This window comes from Carcharodon carcharias, chromosome 5, assembly GCF_017639515.1.
Source record: "Carcharodon carcharias isolate sCarCar2 chromosome 5, sCarCar2.pri, whole genome shotgun sequence".
Classification (NCBI taxonomy): domain Eukaryota; kingdom Metazoa; phylum Chordata; class Chondrichthyes; order Lamniformes; family Lamnidae; genus Carcharodon; species Carcharodon carcharias.
Window position 1 is genome coordinate 146435064 of NC_054471.1, and position 22283 is coordinate 146457346.

The 22283-nt window shown below is 40.0% G+C and overlaps 1 protein-coding gene across 1 annotated transcript in view; it reads right to left on the reverse strand.

The window, feature by feature from the left end:
* Positions 1-22283, reverse strand: part of gpr63 (G protein-coupled receptor 63) — a 161704-nt gene that overhangs the window by 13994 nt on the left and 125427 nt on the right. The window contains exon 3 of the mRNA XM_041187245.1: positions 11702-11778. The gene's annotated coding sequence lies outside the window, so the exon portion shown is untranslated. The remainder of the gene's footprint in view (positions 1-11701; positions 11779-22283) is intronic.

The following is a 22283-nucleotide window of genomic DNA, read 5'->3' on the forward strand; positions in this document are numbered from 1 at the left end:
TCAAATAGGAGTTAGATATAGCTCTTGGGTTGAAAGGGATCAAAGGGTATGGGGAGAAAGCAGGAGCAGGCTATTGAGTTGGATGATCAGCCATGATCATAATGAATGGCGGAACAGGCTCGAAGGGCCAAATGGCCTACTCCAGCTCCTAGTTTCTATGTTTCTATATCCCCTTAAATGTCTGCAACTGCTTCTCTATTAGCTATCCTCTAGCCTAGTTTCCCAGTTCTCTTCAGCTAGCTCAGCTTTCATCCCCACATAGTTGCCCTTATTTAAGTTTAAGAGCAGGTCTTAGACCTGCTCTTCTCCCTTTCAAACTGGATGTAAAATTCAATCATATTGAGGCCGCTGCTACCTTAGGATGTCTTTACTCTGAGGTCATTAATTAAATCCTGTCACATTACACAATACCAAGTCTAATATAACCTGTTCTCTGTATGGTTCCAGAACATGCTACTCTAAGAAACTCTCTTGAGAGCTTTCTAAGAACTCCTCATCCAGGCTACTAGTGCCAATCTGACTTTTCCAATTTATGTGTAGATTAAAATCACCCATGATTATTGCTGTCCCTTTATCAAAAGCACACAATATTTTCTCTTGAATACTTTGTCCTACACTGTGGCTACTGTTAGGGGGCCTGTAGACTACACACACTAATGACTTTTTTCTCTTACTATTCCTCATCTCCATCCAAAATGATTCTCCATCCTGAACCAAGGTCATCTCTAACTATTGCACCAATGCCCTCTTTTGATCAAAAGTGCTACCCCTCCATTGTTACATAGCTTCCTATTCTTCTTGAACGTCGTATACCTCTCAATATTAAGGACCCAATCATTGTCATCCTGCAGCCATGTCTCCATGATTGCAGTCAGATCATATTTATTTACTTCAATGTGGGCCATTAATTCTTTTACTTTGTTATGAATGCTACATGCATTCAGATAGAGAGCCTTCAGTTTTGTACTTTTGTTACCTTTGTGACATCTAGCCTTGACTGTTGATGTATTCTTAGGTTTTTTCTCTGTCGCTTCCTGCCATTGTCTGACCCTTATTTCTCATATTACTATTTTGCTCTCCTGTCTTGACTCTACACCTAGAATTGCTACCTCTACCCAAGCTTGATCCTTCACCCCCCCTGTTTAGTTTAGAGCCCCTCTATTTCCCTAGTTATGTGATTTGTAAGGACACTCATCCCAGCATAGTTCAGGTGTAAACCATCTCAATGGTACAGCCCCAACTTTCCCCAGTACTGATGCCAATGCCCCACAAACTGGAACCCACTTCTCCCACACCAGTCTTTGAGCCACACATTCCTCTCTCTAATCTTATTTTCCCTATGCCATTTGCATGTCGCTCACGTAATAATCCAGAGATTATTACCTTTGCAGTTCTGTTTCTTAGTTTGGTATCTAGCTCCTTATACTGACTTTGCAGAACCTCTTTCTTAGTTCCACGTATGTCATTGGTACCTACATGGACCACGACAACTGGATCCTCCCCCTCCCACTGCAGGTTCCTCTTCAGCCCTGAGCAGACATCCCAAACCCTGGCACCCAGCTGTCTGGACTCTCACTCTTTTCTGCAGAGAACAGTGTCAATCTCCCTCACTATACTATTCCCTACTACCAATGCATTCATTTTTGTTCCCACTGCTTGAACAGCTTCCTGTACCACATTGCCATGGCCAGTCAGCTCATCCACCCTGTAGACTTCACTTTCATCCACACAGGCTGTGACCACCTCAAACCTGTTTGACAACTGCAGAGTCTGAGGCTCCTCCATTACTGTCTGCTTGGTCCCATTACCTGCCTCACTGACAATACATCCTCCTATCCCTCACTGCTGACCAAAACAGATGACCCTCTTCTAAGAATTGCGACTGTCTTCCAGAACAAAGTATCCAGGTATTTCTCTCCCTCCCTTATGTTGTGCAATGTCTGCATTTCGGCTTCCAGATCAACAATCCTGATCCGTAATTCATCAAGCTGCTTACACTTCCTGTAGATGTGTTTGTCATGGATCGCACTGGCGTCCAAAAGCTCCCACATCCCACAGCTGCAACATAACACCTGTCCCGCTATTCTAACTTATGTTATTTAGTTAATTTACTTTAATTACTTTCTTCTTATGTATGTTACAATTTACTGTGTTTATTGAATGCTCGTACCACTGACAACTAAAGGTAATATGCTTCTTAACTACAAAGCTATGTGTTTTAGATGTTTGTTTAAACTACTTTATTTTATTGCTTTTTTATCTTTATTGTTTTATTCTAATTTTAAAGTTTTCAAATTTTTGTTTATTATTTTAAATCTTTAATTCTTTTTATTTATAGATCTACCTGAATTTGCCTGTCCTAAGCTGGTTTTTCCACACAGTGTCCCTTAAACTGAGCACTTACCCCAGCCAATTAACTTACTAGCTTCCTACGATGTCACAGTTCCTTTTTCCCTGGCTGTTTCCTCACAGCAGCTGGAAGAGTGCGCTCCCCATCTCCTGTCTCCCGCAGGTCTGCTCCGCTCTGACTCCTTGCAAGCTAGCCCACTCTGCAATCCGCGGTCTGTATTTATAGGCATTCCTCCGCTCCCAACTGTCTCACGCAGGTCCACTCCGCTCCAACTCCCAACAAGGTAGGCTTCTTGCTGTTTCATCTCCCGAACTCTTGCTCAACTCTCTCTCCTGAAGTCTCACTGTTTTAACCTCTTTCGCCCGATGTCTCATTGTTTTAACCACTCCCTCCCGAAGTCTCGCTGTTTTAATCTCTCTCCTGAAGTCTCACTGTTTTAACCTCCCTTTCCCAAAGTCTCACTGTTTTAACCTCTCTCACTCTCGAAATCTCGCTGTTTGAACCTCTCTGTCCCGAAGTCGCGCTGTTTTAACCTCTCTGTCCTGAAGTCTTGCTAGTTTAACCTCTCTGTCCTGAAGTCTTGCTAGTTTAACCTCTCTGTCCTGAAGTCTTGCTAGTTTAACCTCTCTGTCCTGAAGTCTTGCTAGTTTAAGCTCTCTCTACCGAACTCTCACTGTTTTCTACATATAGCATCAAAATCCAGCCAAATGTTTAAAAAGCTAGCAAGACCCAAAGGATGGGAGTGTCCAAGTGCCTATGGAGCACTGCTTTAACCTCTTACTGCAAATCATGTCATCCTGAAGCCACATCAACTTCAAAGGACCCTATTTGACTGTTCTCCTTGGGAAGAGGTAATGACTAGACATTAAACAACTGAACGAGCACAGGTTTGAGCCCCTTGCTAGGTAAATATCAGTCATCACTAACCACAGCTTGAACTCACACCATCAAATGACGCTTCCATCATATGGAGTTGCAGAGTAACCACTCAAAATATCTCTCTGCAATTGTAAATTGTCAAAATATAAACTGAATCTTCAAATGCAACATTAGCATTATACTGTGTTAAATAAATATATTTATAATAACTCAAGTTTTAGGAGCTCCATTCAGCTTCTGGATTTTCTTTAATTATTTATCAGCTATAATTTCAAAACTGGTGTTTTAATTGGCTATCCAATGATCTCTTAAAGAAGTTGGGGAATAAAAGCCTACTATAAAAAGTAAGCTCTTCAATGCACTGACAGTGTTTTATAAAACACACCTTTGGTTTCATTTTAAAAGCTGGCTGTGTATTTGAGAACTGTTAAAGTTAATCTTACAGTTTAAACTGGTACCAAATGTGGTTGAAGTGTTACAGTAAGCAACAACTTGAGTTTATACAGCACATTTAATGTAGTAAAACGTCACAACAGAGTTATCAAATAATATTTGACACTAAGCCACATATTAAGACAGTTGACCATAAAAGAGGTAGATGTCAAGGAGCATCTTAAAGGAGGAATGAGAAGTGGAGAGGCGGAAGGGTTTAGGGAGGGAAGGGATTTGAAAAGGATATGTTTACAATGTTAATACTTTATAGTTCTCAATTAGCAAAGAGAGACTTGCTAAATTTCTTTTTTTTAAAAAAGCAAAAGCAGGAAGTTAGGAAAAATAAATAAATCCAGCAAGAATCGAGACCACCGCATTTGACACTGAATCAGAATTACTGTCGGATCATCTAAATATTTTAATTCCTAACCAAAATTAGAATAAAGATTTTTAATTACTATATACATAACCTTTCAATTATTAACATTTAATTGTAGGGAAGATGCCCTGTAAATCAATTGAGTTGTGTTCTCAAAATAGAGCTTTAGCTTAAAAGTGACCATACAATTTGAAATGATTTGTTGAAATAAATGTGGGAATATGAAAATAAAAATTAATTAAATGAACAGCTTCATGATTTTTAACAAGGCACCCCTTAAAGGGTGAAGACAGCTAACATTGAGACTGAGCCCAGGATAGCTCATTTGTGAAGCAGAAATAAACCACACTTTATCTGGTCCTGTTTAGGATTTTTGTTAAAAGTAAGTCTATAAGGTTAAGAAAGTCTGTGTTTCATTAATTTTGGTGCATTCCAGCATTAGGTGGAAACTGAACCTGTTGGAAATGTGGCACCCCAGATTGGTCAAATTCATAGAAACAGGTTTCCTTGAATTTAAGATATATTGTATATGGGACTCAGCCTCCCTGCCTGCCTAGGCAACTAAAGACCACCCGGTAGAGGGAGTCTGCAACCACCCCACCCCTGGGATGGCTTGTCTGCTATACAGGTTGGTGTGAAGGTGCCTCAAAGCTGAAGCACCCGCTCAGTTATTTACTGTCTACAGCGTGCTGCTCCTCTCCAATGCTTCTGATTGGCCCTTGAATTTTGAGAGCCTACCCACCATCCTTAATTGGGTAGAGAACCTGGTTCCATGCCAATTAAGGGGGCACCTCTGTGAACATTCTAGGTTGGTGACTATTTACGCCAGGGGGTGAGTTTGGGTCCTAGAAACAGCCCCGACTCCTGTTGATATGAAAATCCTGCTGAATGTTTTCCCGATGGAAAACCCATAATTCCCTCCATTCAATAAAGGAGGATGAAAGATTGGAAGCTCTATAAAATAAAGCAAAGTGGGATATTTTTCTCCATATTTAAGGGAGGGTGCAGGAGAGACCAAAAGCAGCAAAAGAATGTGGAAAGATTGGAGACACAGGATTCCTGTCAAAACTTTAAGCTTGGATCTCATTAGCATATTTTGATCTATTTGCACTGTGGAAGCTTGATATAAACATGTTAATAAAGGATCTCGCCTCCCCAGGGTGGGACACTCAAATAAGCTTCCAAATCTTTCAAGGCCTGCTGACCCTCTCTCACCTATCATACAGCATTAAAATCTTGAGGCCATCTAACCAATAACAAACAAAAAATAAATTAAATGGTTCAGTCTTTTAAAATTTCCTGTGGCCTTTCATTTTGCTTCTGCCTTTTCTGTAGCACCTAGAAACACTAAATGCCCATTTTATACAGACATGAGTTAAATCCAGCACTACTGGGTATGAAGGATGGACAATGATCTGTATGATGTTACTACCGTTTCATTTAAACAGGCCTGTCTCCATTTGAGTGGATGCTTCTGAAGTCCTGTGACACCATGAAACATGACAGCCATTTTTTGTTAGTTTTTGTTGTTTGAGACTAGTTTGGATGGGATATCACTGCTGGAATTTAGATGCCGTAGCCCCTTTATGATGAAGTAATTGTTTAATCTAGATGGTTCAGACCAGTTCTGTGAGCTACTTGAAATCTGATCTTTGTATATATACACTTGGCTATCTCTTCCAATGTTCATTACCCTATATTTATCCACATGGAAATCTATGTGCCATATATCAACCATTTACATCATTAATTGAAATAAATTTGAAGATAACCTTCTCTCTCCTTGTTGCATTTCCACTTAGTTTTTTACTATCAACAAATTAGATCAAGATATTTACCTCCTAGATCAGGATATTCATCTTCATTTTAGATGTTAGGCCTAAATAATTAGGAATGGAAGAACATCATGTATTCAGCATGATCCCAAGAAATTGAAAGTCATCTATAGCAAATGCAGAGTAATCTTCCCTCAACCTTGCTCAAAAATGTGCTTTGACCTTCAGCTTAAGAATAGCATTATTTAGTGCATCAATCTGACATTTCTATTTTCCAATTCAGCCTCCCTAAATTAAATTGGTAGTTGATTATAACCAATGCCAAACTGGTGCCATATGGGCTCATGTTGGTCAGAACTGGACTGCTTAATTGGTTTTCTTAAAAGCACTGCACTCAATTCTTAGCTCCTCGTAATTTAATCCTTGAAGTGCAGGTATAATTTTGATAAATCCAAGCTGCACACCCTCTAAGCCCAATATATCCTTCCTAAGTTATAGTGCCCAGAAAATATACTTCTCACAACACTCTTAGGTGTGGTCTAACCGTGGCTTTGCATAGCTGAAACATGACTTCTATACCATTGTATTCTAGTCTTCTAGATATAAAGGTCAGCATTCAATTGGCCTTGTTGGGTTTTTTTTTGCGCCTGTCCACATTTTAACGAACTATGCACCTGGATCCACCAAGTCTATTTGGACCTTTATCATTTCTAGCTTTTCACCATTTCAATCCCTGTTCTATTCTTTTTAGGTCTGTGGGTGAACTCACATTTGCTTACATTGCCATCCATTTGCCATAGATTTGTCCTTTTGCTTAATTTATTAATATTTCTGTAATTCTACATTTCTAACTACACTGTTTAAAAGGTCACCTATCCTTGTGGTGTCATTAAATCTGGGTATATAGCTTTCTATCCCATCATTTAAGTTATTAATAATTACTGTAATAATTCAGGCCTCAACACAGATGCTTGCAGGATCCCATTAGTCACATCCTGCAATTAGAGTACGTGGCCAGTAATCATATTATCTGTCTCCTGCCATACAGCCATATGTCCAACCAAGACAATAATTCTTTTGCCTTTAATTTCATGAGTTTTAATTTTAGATAACAAACCCTTATGAGGGACTTTATCAAATGCCTTCTGGAAGTCTATACAAATAACATACCTGTCCATTACTTCAGTCACCGCTTCAAAAAGTTTAATCAGGTGTGTCAGGCATAACCAACCCTTTACATAAATCAATCTCAGGAGGATTTGTATACAGATTTCAAAATAAGTCAAAATAAAAATGGGTTTTCTCTCATGTTCAACAAATATAACTCTTAATAGAATGCAATTTATATCATATACACTGACCACAGAATTTTATGACAGTTATCCATTTGGTGTTTTATTTTATGAACTTGTAATTGCCTCCTAATCATTGAGATGGGATGCCCTAGAGGTCTGTGTCTGCACTGACAAAGACAGCAAGGACAGAAATAAATACAAAATTGAGTAAAACTATCCATCTGAACTCAGCTAGATCATGTACTGTAAAGACCATTATGAATGAATAATTTCTAAATCGCAATACATATTCCCAAGAAACTTAGCAAGAGGAGCTTGGCTTTCGAAGATAATCATTGTGGTCCCTGTGTCATGCAGTCCTTTCTGGTCTCCATTGCAAACTTCAGCAGGACCTGCCTTCACAAAAAGATCTAATGATCTCAACCTCTCATCTGTAGTATACCAGTAAATCATGGCTTCATGTCATTCTTCTTGTTTCTTTACCTCTTTTATGGGGTGGGAGTGAAGAAAGCCAAACAACGTTATGGAAATAAGCTCTCTCAGCATCTGTAATGCCACTGAAAGTCCTCTATTCAAACTGTAGGCTCCGAGAGAGATAGAAGAAAGGTGGAAGAAAGAAAGTAGAAAAAAAACTGAAGAAGTGGGAAAGCAATAAAATGTGAAGAATGCGATGTCAATTTTGTAATGGCGAGTGAAGAATGCAACATTGACTATTCACCATGATAAAAGAGGCAGTCTTACATTCATTACCTGTTCATGGCATTTTAAGGTTTAAGAAGCACCAGGTAAGGACTATTGCTTGTATGGCAAATCAACACCATCAGTGAGTCAAATGGCCTGTTTCTATCTTATAATTTCTATGTCATATATACTTTTAGATGGATTGATGCAACTATCCAGCTGATCAGTTTAGAAAATGCCCTAAGACTGACACCACTCAAATCAAAATTAGTTCTGAAATCTTAGTTTTCCTAACTTGTGTATTTAGATTGCATTGGATTGTTTGAGTTGCACATTTCTTAGAATGGATTGACCTCTTCTTTTGCAATCCAATTATCTCCCCTCTTCTTTTGAAGTTACAACTTTTTGCTGAGTATAGTTCCACATCTGCCACCAGTCTAGTACTGTGTCTAAATGTCCTTTCTTCACTTGTAACCCAATTGCAGGCAGCATTATATCTAAGCCTAGTGGTACGCTCCCCTGATGTGCACATGCTTTTCAGCAGGAGTCACTGGATAGCAAACATTCCATACCACAGGAGAACTGAGGCTGACTATATCACCCAACTATGCCCTAGCTGACAAGAACCAGCTAAATAACAATTGACAAACAGACTAGGATTTCTTACCTCTGCAGCTTAATAACACACAGTAGACTAACGTTTCCATACTAAAATACTGAGGAAGCCGTTAAATATTTATATTTAACAAGCCTTATTGAGGTGGTCATTTTCAATAACTAAATTTTGATGGGGTATTAGAATATACTACTTGAGGTCATGTAAGACAAAGAATTGCATTTCCTTGAATTTAATTGAATTGACAATGATAACCAGTTAATGCAACAGCTATGGCTAAAAGGCTGTCATATCACAGAATCACACAGTGCAGAAGAGGTCCTTCGGCCTATCGAGTATGCGCCAACATGTGAGAAACACCTGACCTACCTACATAATCCCATTTACCAGTACTTGGCCCATAGCCTTGAAGGTTATGATGTGCCTAGTGCTCATCCAGGTACTTTTTAAAGGATGTGAGGTCACCCACCTCCACCACCCTCCCAGGCAGTACATTCCAGACAGTCACCACCCTCTGGGTAAAAAAGTTTTCCTCACATCTCCCCTAAACCTCCTGCCCTTCACCTTGAACTTGTGTCCCCTCGTGACTGACCCTTCAACTAAGGGGAACAGCTGCTCCCTATCCGCTCTATCCATGCCCCTCATAACCTTGTACACCTCAATCAGGTTGCCCCTCAGTCTTCTCTGCTCCAACAAAAACAACCCAAGTCTATCCAACCTCTCTTCATAACTTAAATAATTCATCCCAGGCAACATCCTGGTGAATCTCCTCTGCACCCCCTCCAGTGCAATCACATCCTTCCTATGTGGCGACCACAACTGCACACAGTACTCCAGCTGTGGCATCACCAAGGTTCTATACAACTCCAACATGACTTCCCTACTTTTGTAATCGATGCCTCGATTGATAAAGGCAAGTGTCCCATATGCCTTTTTCACCACCGCACTAACATGCCCCTCCGCCTTCAGAGATCTATGGACATACATGCCAAGGTCCCTTTGTTCCTCAGAACTTCCTAGTATCATGCCGTTCATTGAATACTTCCTTGTCAAATCACTCTTTCCAAAGTGTATCACCTCACACTTTTCATGGTTAAATTCCGTCTGCCACTTATCTGCCCATTTGACCATCCCGTCTATATCTTCCTGTAGCCCAAGACACTCAACCTCACTGTTAACCACCCGGCCTATCTTTGTGTCATCCGCAAATGTACTAATCCTATCCCCAACATAGTCATCTTGTCGTTTATATAAATGACGAACAATAGGTACGACACTGGACACTGGCTTCCAGTCACTAAAGCAACTTTCTGTCAATACCCTCTGTCTCCTACATTTAATCCAATTTTGAATCCGCCTGATCAAATTACCCTGCATCCCATGTGCATTTGCCTTCTTTATAAGTCTCCCATGTGGGACCTTGTCAAAGGCTTTGCTGAAATCCATATAAACTACAGCAACTGCACTACCCTCATCTACACATCTGGTCACCTCCTCAAAAAATTCAATCAAATTTGTTAGGCATAACCTCCCTCTGACAAAGCCATGCTGACTATCCTTGATCAAACCTTGCCTCTTCAAGTGGAGATAGATTCGCTCCTTCAGAATTTTCTCCAATAGTTTCCCTCCCACTGACGTGAGGCTCACTGGTCTGTAGTTCCCTGACTCATCTCTTCTTAAATAGCAGAACCACATTAGCTGTTCTCCAGTCCTCTGGCACCTCCCCCGTGGCCAAAGAGGAATTAAATATTTAGATCAGAGCCCCTACGATCTCCCCCCTTGCCTCCAGCAGCAGTCTGGGAAACAAAACGTCCAGACTTGGAAATTTCTCCACTTTTAAGCTTGCCAAAACCTCCAATATCTTGTCACTCCATATATCAATTTGCTCAAGAACCTCGCAGTCCCTACCCCCGAGTTCCATGCCTTCATCTTGGGTAAAGACGGATGTGAAGTATTCGTTCAACACTCTACCGATGTCCTCTGGCTCCACCCATAGATTGCCCCCTTGGTCCCTAATGGGCCCTACTCTTTCCCTGGTTATCCTCTTCCTATTGATATACTAGTAGAATATCTTCGGATTTTCCCTACTTTTACCAGCCAGAGCTTTCTCATATCCGCTCTTTGCTCTCCTAATTGCTTTCTTAAGCTTCACCCTGCACTTTCTGTACTTCGCTAATGCCTCCCCTTGTACCTGCTAAAGGCCTCTCTTTTCTTTCTCATCATGTAAGAAATATCTCTGGTCATCCATGGTTCTCTGGGCTTGTTATTCCTTCCGATCACCCTAGAGGCAACATGTTGAGCGTGTACCCTCCCCTGCTCCTCTGTAGATTTCCCCACAAGTAGCTGTTCCCAGTCTAAAACAAAAACAGAATTATACAGTCTACCTTGGCCAAATCCTGCCTTATCTTACTAAAATCTGTTCTCACCCAATCCAAAACATTTTTTTGCAACTTGTCTATTTCTTTGTCCATAACAAGCTAAATTTGTATCATGTTGTGGTCGCTATCACTAAAATTCTCCCCCACCACCACCACCGCCACCTGTCCAACTTCATTTCCCAGAATTAGGTCTAGCACTGCGCCGTCCTTTGTTGGACACTCTACATATTGACCTAAAAAGTTCTCCTGTACACACTTCAAGGAATCCACTCCATCCAAGCCCTTAACACTATGTCTATTCCAATTAATGTTGGGAAAATTGAAAGCGCCTAATATAATTACCTACAATAAGATTATTGCTTCACAACTATCCACAGAAAAGATGTTTTTCTTACTGCTAACTGTTAATTGGCAGGCATTTTAGCTCCTATCTAGATGGTGGGGTAACCATTACTTTATAACATCCATAGAGGCTGCAAGTTAATTTTGTGCTTTACATTTGTGAAGATAATAGCTTAACACATGATGATTGTACGTAGAGAGACTGGAATTGTGTGAATAATCAATTGAAACATTGCATAATTGGGCACAGTTACAGTTGAGTGTTTATTTTCCAACATTAGACTCTAATAGCACATTGGTCTTCATACTATTTAACAATTTGTTATGTAATGTTATATTAGCATTAATCACTGAATTAGTAAATGGAATTGACATAATAGCGACAAGTCTATTGATATGCGACACTCAGTATGTCATGCAGTTCTTTCATTGACATGTGGTTTCAGAACACAGAACCCCAATTAGTGATTGGAGCATCTGAATCTTGGCTTTCTATTTCTGCTGATTATATTCTCTCAAGGCCCCTCAAGTTTGACTGTCATTATTTCTTATGTCTTTTTAATTGTATGCTTACCCTCATCCTCCATTTCTCAAGGATGCCTGCATCTCATTGGGCTTCAAAGTTTAATGGTGGTGCAAGAACAATTCTGTCTGGAAAAAAAAACAAATGATAATCAGAAAGTAAACTATGGAATGGGGATAGAAAAATAGGCAAAGGAAGATTAAGGCACTAAGAAGATGAATATGACAAGGGAGAAGTTCCAATGAGTTTTAAAAAAATGTATTCACAGGATGTGGGCATTGCTGGCCACATTTATTGCCATTCCCTAATTGCCCTTGAGAAGGTGGTGGCGAGCTGCCTTTTTGAACTGCTGCAGTCCATGTAGTATAGGTACATCCATAGTGCTGTTAGGAAGGGAGTTCCAGGATTTTACCGAGTGAGTGAGGTAATGAAAGACACAAACTATCTTGGTTTGAATCATAAGATAGCCTTCCTAATGGGTGTGTTGCAGCAACCAAAAGTGCTTTTGAAAAATGTTGGTGTCATCTTTAGGTATCAACCATTTCAGGCAACTACCATGAGCTTCCACAATCATGGAAAAAATCTACACTTTAAACAGTATTAAGTGTCTTTCCCTAAGTTACAACAACGTCTACAATTCAAAAGTACTTAATTGGCTGTGAATCGGTTTGGGATATGCTCAGGTCATATAAGACCCCTAAATATGCAATTTCATTCCCTGATTGGTTGATCTGAATATGCAGATCCAGCTCTAGAATTTATTCCGATATAAAGCATGGGTTGGTGCCTAAGACCGCGTTAATAACTATTCCCAAGCTATATCCAGCTATATCATACACTTTATACTGTATGGGAAAGCTTAAATTATACCTTACCCCTTGTACACTAATGATGTTGTATATGTCTGTTTTATTTGCTATCCAGAGAACTTGTGATTCTGTTGCACAGACTGCAGCGGTTCAAGAAAGCAACTCACTACCACCTTCTCAAGGACAATTGGGGATGGTCAATAATGGACCTAGCCAGTGATGCCCACATCCCATAAGTGAATAAAAAACAAAACTAGTAAGAAAAGCACAAGTTTACTTTCTTTTGCATACTTATCCTTTGGTTCTTTGAAAACCCGAGGAAAACATAATCTCTCTGTCCTGTCTAGGTTTTAAGGCCAAGGTAATAAGAGAGAGGCGAGGAGGCTGCGTTTCCCTTTTTAAAAAAAAAAATCTTTGCTAGAGCTCAGCGTCTTGCAGCATGCCCTACTGGTTAGACCCCTTCGCTCATTGCTCAGCTCAAAAGATTTTGCAATGTAAATTGCTGGCAATACGAGCCGATAACAAGCAAAATGGGGCATTTGGTACCTTGATGAATGAAGGGATCAATTACATTTCAGTATTGAGAAAAAAAGGGGGAGTGACAGAGAACGAAATAGGGTGAATAAAAGTCAAATCATATACAGAAACAAGTAAAAAGAGAAAGGTTGAATTAAAGAGAGCAAGGAAAAGAGACAGAAAGGAAAAGAGAGAAACGAAATTGACATTAAAAAAACTCTAACATTGTACTACTTGTAGGAGTGAGGCTTCATAGTTTAAATTGTTCTCCTTCTGGACCGGAGAGGTTGAGCAGCTTTGAAAGAATGTAAATTGCATTAAAAAAGTATTCGTGCTGTTAAGCAGCGGCCTTTACTTTCACAATGAGTTTAACTGGCAATTAATGTGAAAATGCAGCAACTTCAAGAAAGTCATGGGGTAGTTGAGAACGAGCTGTCATTTTTTATGTAACTAGCTGGAACAAATCCTCCATCCATTTGTGCAATTTGCAATTCATGTGGTTTCTTGCCACAAGTTGCTGGACAATTTACACATCAATAAGTGAATGCCATTAAACTCACTGCTATTTTGACACAAAATCTTGGCTAATATCACTGATGCACACTAACGCTATAAATCTTTGCATTTTGTGGTCCAAGCTGTTTGTGTGTTCATGTGCTACATCATGGAATGGTGAGGTACAAATTTTCACCTGTGATTTCCCACATCTCAGGGAAGCTGCTTCTGGCAAGATTGAAGGCTGCCAAGCCTTTTCATTTGAGAATTTTTTCAAATCCTGCCATGGCCTCACCCTCACTATCCCAGCCATCTATTTGTTACAAACTCAAAGTTGTTAAGGTCTTTGTAGACCATTAACTTTTAAAAAGGCAAATTTGAACTTTCAGTTGGTAGTTGAAAATGTGGTACAAGAAGATTTCACGTTTTAAGACTTTTACTGTAGCAAACAGACTAAAAGCACTATTTACTAAACACTATGTTTGTAAACAACTTGTACTTTAAACTACAGAACAGAACTTCCCTTTTTAACACAACCAATAAACCCACTTCACAGGAATACTTCACACTGTTCCTTAAGTAGTTATTCGATTTTTCTGGATCCAGTCCAAAGTGATTCTTAACTCACGAGAGATTACTTCCATTCCTTTCCCACCCTGGTAACTTTTAACGATAGAACTTTCCTTCATGAGCATTTTTCCCTGGCGAGTCTCATTCTAGTGCCAGCTAGACAAATCTTCCAGCCTCGTTCAAATCCTCACACTTTTTAATCTGAGTGCGAACTCCCAGCTGTATTCCTGCACAATGAAATATAGAGACCTTTGGCCTCTAGCTGCGCTCTCTCCATCTCCCAGATTCTGGCAAACTGCCTGTGTCTCTGAGTTTTCAGCATTAGAACTGCTTCCACTCTCAAAGCCCATCTCCACAGCAAGGTGAATCACATGGGCATGGTATCCAAGAAGAAGTGCTGATTAGCTATCCTTGAGACACAACTCTTTGGAGACTAACAGTTTAACTACTGAAACACAGATGATGCTGCCGTTGCCTCCAAGTGTGAATACCTTACACCTTCTTTCCAGCAAACAACCCGGGCCTCTCTTTAATCTTTAACAGCCTCATCACCCAGGCCTGTTGTCAGGTAAATCAGAGAACTGGTCACATGACCCTATACATTTCACCCTAAGTTAAAGAGAGTCCAGGAACACTGCAATCTTATAAACCTCAAACTTTGTTACAAATAAAAGATTGTTGTATTTTGGGCCAGTTTCTTTAGTGCAAGATAAAATGGAGGAATTAAGGGGATCATGTGACCTACTTTGAATATTGTCCAACAAGCCTGGGTGGTTTGCTTACTATAAGATAGGAAGGGTCCCAGTCAAGAGACTTTCTGAGAAAATGCAAGATGTTCACACCTGAGAATAATGGCATGAGCATCTGTGTTAACTGTAGGTAGACTGTTAGTCTTGAAGTCACACAGGGAGGTGTTAGGAACCTCAGGTTTTATAAGTGGTTATACTTTAAACTGTCTGCTTAATTCCAAGCAGAATGGAATTGGGGGCCTGGAAGATAGCTAATTAGCATTTCTACATGGAAACATGGCCCAGGTGACTCATGCTGCCATGGCGGTGGGCTTTGGGAAGGAAAGAGTTCTTAGTAAACCATTGGAGCTTTGGATTACAAAGCTTCCTAAGATATCACTGAACCTCACAGACCCAAGTCAGTCTGCAAGAGAGGGAGAGAGAGCAGAAAAATAGAGGTGGTCAGTCCTTCATCTGAAGCAAAGAAATTGCTTACCATGTTGTTCACCAAGCAGAATGTGGGCGACAGCTCACAGCCCGCAACCCTCCAAGATATCTGTGCACCTCTAATTCTGGCCTCTTGTGCATCCCTGATTTTAATTGCCCTACTGTGCCTCCAGTTACCCAGGCCCTAAGCTTTAGAATACCTTCGCTATACCTCTTCCCCTCACTTTTCCTCTTTAAGACACTCCTTAAAAACCTCCTTCTTTGATAAACTTTCGGTCATATGATCTAATATTTCTTCACGTGTCTTGGTATCATACCTTGTTTCATAATGCTCCTGTGAAGCACCTTGGGACGTTTATTATGTTAAAGGCATGATATAAATGTATGTAAGTGTTGTTGAAATGTACAATAAACATTAGATGTTGGTTAGTCAATGTGCTATTGGTAGATGTCTGGATCTTATTATATAAACTTCTCTTTTGGTTAAGGGGCAAGAATGTGTTTAAAACAAAACTAACACAAAGTAATTGAAAACAGCCCTGAATGTTTCACATCTCAAACCTATTTTTTCCTGACTTTCTACAAGCACCATAGAAACATCTTAAATAGTCGGACTGCAAGCTGATTTATTCTGCTTATAAATGACACTCTTTAATGAGCAAGGAGAATAATTCACGAACACTTTTGCTGCTTGCACATCATTAAAAATAGAAACAAACCAACTCTGTTACCTGTTTAGCAAAAACCTCATTAAAAGTGATTTAAAAAATGGTCCAGCTCTGTCAATTTGCGATGCACAATAGGTAATAACTTGTATTTATCCTGTTATACAGGTTAAATGATGCTTCAATCAGCTCATTTATTTAACAAGACATTTTCAACTAATTAGTATTTTATAAACAACCTTAAAACTGTCACTTGGGATTAGGAGCTGATAAGCAAGTCAGCACCTGTGATCTAAAGATTCTGTGATGGGAACTGCACACACTGCTTCATGACATGATGCAGCTATAACAATTCTACCAATGGCAAGTAACACATGCACTGAAAATTAACACATTTTGAAACATTACTTCACAAAGGGTGTCATTATAGAGGCTATCAGTTGTCTTATGAGAAGCACCTAAATTCTCTAAATCTGAATACGCATGTGGCTGGTGTCTTATACTGTGATAAAACAAAATGAAAATGCCCTTTTAAGACAGGTTGGGACGTCAGTCAGGGGAATTGTGCTTCTGGATTACCCACTGGTCCTTTTAAAACACAAATGTCTAGTAAACAGGATTTTGTGATAGAATCCACTGCATCACTATTCTAGTTGGCTTGAACAAAAATGGTTTAGAAATGAGAATCATGGAAAATAATGTGCCAAGAAAAAAAAGCAATATAACAACATTTTATGTAGTAATTCAAGGTTTCTTAGGTGTTGACCTTGACAAGGTGGGAATTTTGGTATCCAACTGGAACAATCACACCAACTCAGAATTCTCAAATGAGTTGACACAGCTTTAAAAGAGATGCCAGTTCAAATGATAATGAAAAGCCTCAAACCCAGCCCTGAATATTGGCCCAAGATGCAAGTGATTGTTCAGTTAATTTAAACTGTGTTCCTTAACAGCACTCCAACAACTTCGTCAGTGTTTCAGGGTCACATTTCACAACTCAAAGGGCAGGATTTTTCTTATGGCGGTGAGCTGGGTGGGGATGGGCGTAGAGCTGATTGCTGCCCGTGATCGGCACCGCGCTGCCATTTTACGCAGGCAGGCCAATTAAGGCCCGCCCAGCGTAATACGTGACTGGTAGCACTCAGCGCTACCTGTGCGGGCGGGGAGGGGGAGGGGGCAGAGTTGGGGCTAGTGCTCTATCGCACATGCACGCGGAAGAGCGCAGCAATCTCCCTGAGGCATGGAGCTGCCTCAGGAAGATTGAATGGATATTAAAGTAATTAAAGATATGATTAAAAAATGTATTTAAACATGTCCCCTCATGTGACTGCGTCACATGTGTGGGGACGTTTTTATATTTATGAAAATGTATTTATTTAATAAAAGCTTCAGGAAACCTCATCCCGCTCGTTCTTAAGGTTGAACGGGCAGTGTTCACAAGTGGTTCAATTAATTTCTTAATGGCCTTAATAGGCCACTTACATTTCGGGCAGGTGTGCAGCCGACTCTGGTGCATGCCCGTCAAATAAAATATCGCGATGAAGCCGGAACGCATGCCCCAACGTCATCGTGCGTCATTTTATGCATCAACATGTCGGGCCTGCCCCCGCACGCCAACTGGAAAACTCTGCCCAAACGCTTTGTGACAAACAAAACTTACATACCTTGCCTATAATATCAATTAGCTATGCTCACAATGAAGGGAGACGTGAGCTTGAAAAACCACTTAAAGGTCTCTTCTTCAAGATACTGCTGTGCGAACTTTACATCACCTGACAGGGCAGGTGGGGCCTCAGTTTAACATCTCATCTAAAAGATGGCATCTCCAACTCTGCGGCACCATCTCAGAGCTGGATAAAACCCACAACCTTCTGACTCAGATGAGAATGCTACCAGGTGAGCCATGGCTGACACCATCATCCTTGAACTAAATTAATGAAGGTGAGCATGAGTAATCAAACTTCAAATTTATTAACTGAATTCTTCTGGTGAAGGCAGAGAAAAGAACTACTGAATGAGTACATTGCATCTGTTTTCACAAAAGAGGATGATGTTTCAGTAGAGGAAATAGGCAGTAGAGTTAATGGATAACAAAGCAAGTAGAAAGAAGGTACTAAACAGGTTGGTACTAAACAAGTTAACAAGTTGTCAGATGGGTGTAATGCCTCGTAGGTTTCTGAGGGAAGCCCTGGGCCAGGCAATCATTTTTCTAGATGTTAGACTGAGAAAGGCACACTTCAGCTCATGGAAGATGCTTCCAAGGTTGAGCAGTGACTTTGAATATGAGAAAATAACGAGCATTGAATCCAAAATTGTGACATACGACTTTTACATGAAGTCTTGTCTGCCCACCACGGAATCCTGATGTATCACCTTCACTTTGTTATACTACAGTGGTACAAAAAGAGCTGGCAAGCCGAATGAGATGGCCCTGATATGCCTTTGCTACCTTCAAACATTTTATGAGATCTCTATCCAGTGCAATAACTGTTTCTTGAATTAAAAATATTCATCTATTCCCAGGATAAAGTGAGTCAAAGCATAACAAAAAGAGCTACCACTCACATTTTAGGTCAAAGACATTAAACTAGTGCACCAACTAATCTGTTTTCAGCAAACCAAGGTGACAATTGGCCACTAATACAAAAGCAAAATACTGTGAATACTGGAAATATGAAATCAAAACAGAAAACCCTGGAAGTACTCGCAGGCCAGGTAGCATCTGTGGAGTGAAACAGAGTTAGTGTTTCAGATTGATATCTTTTATCAGGACAGATAATTGGCCAGATTAACTAGATCGATACCTAAACAGGCATTAATGGCAGAACAGATTAAAAGGCATTAAGCACTTTTGGACATTTTCATAAGTTAAAAATAGTGTGTAAAGTGCAAATAGTCATTGCATTGATATATCAAAACCAATTAGCATCATAGTAGCCATATGTTGTTGCGTCCTGTGTGGACCTGAATTTCCTCACAATGCCACTTGTAGCCACACCTAGACCATGTGAATTATCGTTCAATCCAGAGACCCTAAACTGGCAGCAATACCTATTTGATGGGACCAGCTATATCTTTTATTATCCATATGTGTGTATATATAAAACATATAATATATATATTTATATATTTTTTGTTATATATACACACACACACATATGGATAATAAAAATAGAACCATAAAACACTACAGCACAGAAAACAGGCCATTTGGCTTCTAGTCTGTGCCAAAATATTATTCCGCTAGTCCCATTGACCTGCACCTAGTCCAGAACCCTCCAGACCTCTCCCATCCATGTATCTTTCCAATTTATTCTTAAAACCTAAGAGTGAGCCCGCATTTACCACGTCAGATGGTAGCTCGTTCCACTCTCACCACTCTCTGAGCGAAGAAGTTCCCCCAATGTTCCCCCTAAACCTTCCCCCTTTCACCCTAAAGCCATGTCCTCTCGTGCTTATCTCTCCTAATCTAAGTGGAAAGAGCCTAAATGGACTTTACAATTCTAATCATCATAAAGCTCTTCTTTATCACAACTAACTTGCACATAAACAAAGCATACCAAGAAATTGTACAAAGGAAAGCAAGAACTACAAGCAGGAAGTGATCAAAGCATCCTACTAGAGATATGTATTGAGGTGTTTTTTTAATAAACTGTGTAGCACTAACAAATGAAAAGGTTTTAAGGAGAGATTTCCAGAATATGTATGCTTGATAAAAAAGATCCCTCACCAATTTAAAGTGGAGGTAAGGACACACAATGTTGAAGCACTAGAAAATATTTCAGAAGTAGGGTGTAGCAAGCAATAGATGGCTTAGAACTTAGAATTTAGAAATGTTGGTGGTGGAGGAAAGGGTGGGAGAAAGAATCAACTAAATTTCCTATTTACTATTCAATACCTTTAGCTGGAAAGGGGACGTGTGTGCAGCTTAGGTAAAGCAGGAGCCAGATCATTTTTGATACCTCTCACAGTTGAATAATCTGTTGACAGTTAAATCGAATTAACTCGCACAAAAAGAATGCTTTTTGACAGAGGTACCCCAGAGGGAGCCTGGGTACCGATGGAACAACATCCTGTTTAGGAATGAGAGAAGGGAAAGAAAAACATCAAAAAACGAATTCTCAGATTTTTAGTGAATACTGAGAAAATACTGTGTGATACTTGTAGTATAAATTGCTGTTCCCTTTGAAATTTGGCAATCTTGCTTCTGTCCTGGTGATTGCAAGATGAAAAGTTTCGACAGCATGTCTCTTTTTTTAGCAATATAATTTGTAGCAGGCAACAAATGCCAAGCTTAGACCATGTGAGTTTCCTAAATCAGTGGAGGCTATACTGAGCAGAAGAATAACAACTTTTTAGATTAATTAAAATGGAGCTGAACTGGATAATGTAACTTAAAAAAATATTTCGCTACTGGGAGTTAAAAAGCAGAAGCTATATTTATTCTCTTCCTTTGGAGATTCATACATTGTGATTAATAAAAGCGTTACCATCTCTTTCAAATTGACTGCTTGCTCTGATTATTTGACATACACTTGCTCACAAAATGTTGGCTGAAAAATTCAGTTGTGTTGCACCTGTAATTTTGGTGTTACCTGAAAATTCTGAGAAGGGATTTCACTCCCTCAACATCTAGTTGCTGTCCAATAATAATCGGCGCATCATGCAGATCAATGCCTAGTATCCAGGCAGCAGTTATGATGCCTTCATTCTGCTCTGTGCCATCTACATTTGTACCATCATGACAAACTAGTGGCGGCTACTGGACAACAAGGGCTACCTGCTGACCATCAGGCTCATGACTTCGATGCACAAACCACACATGTATGCAAGGTGTACAGAATAAAACCATGTATCCACACAAAATGTAATTGAGCAGATCATGAGGGTGCTTGAACCATTCTGGTGGAACATGTGAACAGGTTCATAGTGGTCTGCTCTATGCTACACAACCTTTCCATCATGAGGGCACAGCCTTTGCCACCAGGTTTGCAATGAAAAGCTGTTGAGGAAGAGGAGGCAGAAGAGGTAACCAATACATGTCCTTCTGGACAGTCTCTGTGATCAATTCACCTGACTATGGTACCACTGATACAACCCCAATTCCCTATTCACCAACTAACTCATAGCTTCCTCTGTGTTGCCATCACAATGTCCTCTTCGCCAAAATGCTGAAATAAAAACCATCATAAAACAAACATTAGAAATTAAATTTATGAATAAAATCATACTATTAGGCATAGAGAAGTCAACTAATTTTTTTTTTTTACACATGTGGCAACTAGCACACGTCTGTTCTGGCTCACCATACCATTATCTGCTTGGGTGAGGTAGGACTGTGATGTGCTGTCTCTTCAACTACTTGCCCATAGTGAGTTTGGTCTCAAATCCAAACTGGCTCTCCTGATTGGAAGTGCGGTAGGTTGTGTACGTTGTGATGTCTGTCATAGTTTCATATCTGGCTGGAACAGTACTCATCCTCTTTCTCCCTCATCTAGTCCAAGTCATCAGCTTGTACTCATGGCATGAGTGTGTATGGGAGAGTAGGGAGTCGAGTTCTCAGTCATCTTCCCATTAGGAGTTCACATGATGCTAAACTACTTTGCAGTGCAGTTGAACAATTGCTCAGAAGTTCAAGTTGGATGTCATTGTTCTTCTTCAGCAATGCTTTAGGCATTCCTCTTTCTGCTTCACCATTGGTCTGGGGGTATCTTGGTGAGCTGGTAGTATGGACAAATCCATACAATGCCATGAACTCTTAAGTATTCATTGGAAAACTGCAGTTCATTATCTAAGATTACAAACTCTGAGATTCCATATGTTGCAAATATCTCCTTCAATGATGTAATCATTGCTTCAGAAGTGGGGCCCTGCAGTTGCTTGTTTTCTATCCATCTGGAGTAGTAGTCTACTACGATCAAGAACATTCCACCTCTGTGTTCAACAGGTCCATCCCAAGATGGTCTTGATGGAAAGGAAGATGATATCAGCAGTTCTCTTGTCTCCTGATAATGAATAAACAAGTAATACAGTTTGATATCATCTCTTCCAGAGACCTGGCCACCAAAAAAAGATCTTGCTCTGGCTCAACATTTTATGTTGCCCAAATGTCCTTTGTGCAACCATTGCAGTTATAGAGTCTCAGGGCTCTTTGAGTAACCAATCTCTCATTATAGGTGAGTAAATCATCAACGCACTGAGGTGTCCTCTCTGTTCATATTACTGTCTGAGAATGGGATTTTGGGGCATATATGCTAGCCATCTTTTGATGCAGTACTCTGACCTGAGCACATTCCTCATCAGATTTCTGTGTATCTCTGATTTCGTTCAATCGCTGAGTTGTTGTTGACAGGGTTGTAACTGTGGTCGATGCAAAAGTTTCTACCGCTTTTACAAGGGCTAC